We start from the raw sequence: 1834 nt of genomic DNA, 5'->3' as shown, positions 1-1834 counted from the left end.
TCCTTTTTTCTCGATTGATCTGTGTTCAGTTTTTCAAGGTCTATCCACTGTGCCAACTTATAACTAAACCTGAGGGGGGTTCGATGGGGAGGTTCCCTTGTAAGAAGAATTTCAGAACAACTTGCGATCTCACTGTGTTCTACTGGAAGATTATATTAGATTAAAGCACTCCGTCTTCAGGCCACAAGTGCCCCATCGGGACCATCCGACCGCCGTGTCATCCTCAGCTGAGGATGCGGATAGGAGGGGCGTGTGGTCAGCACACCGCTCTCCCGGTCGTTATGATGGTTTTCCTGACCGGAGCCGCTACTATTCGGTCGAGTAGCTCCTCAGTTGGCATCACGAGGCTGAATGCACCCCGAAAAATGGCAGCAGCTCATGGCGGCCCGGATGGTCACCCATCCAAGTGCCGCCCACGCCCGACAGCGCTTAACTTCGGTGATCTGACGGGAACCGGTGTATCCACTGCGGCAAGGCCGTTGCCATATTAGATTAGGTTTGATATAATTTTTGTTCCACAAAACCATGGTGAGAAGATCCTCATGATTGTAAAACACGTCGTAAAGCAACGATCCATAATACATATCTTCAAAGAAAAAGAGATATGCTAATGTGCCTATCACAGATCCCAAGTGACATGGTCCTGTTGCCCCATAGAGAAAGTAACAGAAGAGACGGTAAATGGTATTTCTCAAAGAATTATAAAGTAGTTCTAAGGAAATAGACTCCTACTAATCTTTGAAAGAAACATGCTGTAATCAGTTACGAGCAACAGAGGCATATCAACAATTGGCGTAGCTCAGAGCAGGAGTCAATAAGTAGGTTAGAATGTTCCAAAGTTTTGGGTGGTCATACTGATGAAAAATTTCACTAGAAGATGCATATTACTGAGTTTCTCGAGCGATTAAGTTCAGATACTTTTGCTCTTCGTATAATTGCCCATCTTGGAATCAAACCAATCAACCCCCTGAAACATTTTTAATATTTCCACTCAATAAAGTCTTATGGAATATTTTTCTGGTGTTAATTTATCGCTTAGAAAGAAAGTGCTGACTGTACAAAAGCGATTAGTAATAGCAGTATGTGATTTTAACACAAAAACGGCATGTAGGTACCTCTTCAAGGAACTTGGCATTTAACTCCGCCGTCACGGTACATATATTCGCTAACGAAATTCGCCATAAATAATCCATCATAATTTTGAGAAGAACTGTAATGACCGTTCTTACAACACTCGGGTTAAAAATGACCTTTAGTATCCGTTATTAAAGCTGTAAGTGACTCAGAAAGGGTTTCAATGTGCAGCAACAAAAATCTTTGATCGCTTGCCCAACAACATAAAGTTCAAAAATGGCTCTTAGCACTATGGGACTTAACATCTGAGGTCATCAGTCCCCTAGAACTTAGAACTACTTAAACCTAACTAACCTAAAAGCATCACACACATCCATGCCCGATGCAGGATTCGAAGCTGCGACCGGATCGGTCGTGCGGTTCCAGACTGAAGCGCCTACAACCGCTCGGCCACACCGTCCGGCTACAACATAAAGTGTCTGACAGGTAGCAAAGCAAGTTTGAAATCTAACTTAAAATAACTCCTCTCGGACAACTCATTGTATTACATTGGCGAGTTTATACTTAAAACTGGTTCGTGAATGTTAATCCCGATCATGTAGACTTAGCCTGCAAACTGACTCGTTTTGCAAAACTTCCATAAAAGAATAGTTCATATGATCTACGGAACATGTAACAAACTATCTGGAAGTGGGGTAAATAAAAACATCTAAAACATAGTTTTATTTAAACAATAATAACAAACTTGTCACAAAAAATG

General features: G+C 41.9%; 1 pseudogene; it reads right to left on the bottom strand.

Moving 5' to 3' along the window:
• Nucleotides 1–366: 366 nt before the first annotated feature.
• On the bottom strand, nt 367–484 carry LOC126210048 (5S ribosomal RNA; annotated as a pseudogene).
• Nucleotides 485–1834: the final 1350 nt, after the last annotated feature.

The sequence above is a fragment of the Schistocerca nitens genome, chromosome 1 (genome assembly GCF_023898315.1).
Source record: "Schistocerca nitens isolate TAMUIC-IGC-003100 chromosome 1, iqSchNite1.1, whole genome shotgun sequence".
Taxonomy (NCBI): domain Eukaryota; kingdom Metazoa; phylum Arthropoda; class Insecta; order Orthoptera; family Acrididae; genus Schistocerca; species Schistocerca nitens.
The sequence above is the reverse complement of the archived record's forward strand: the minus strand, read 5'-3'. Positions and strand labels throughout refer to the sequence as shown.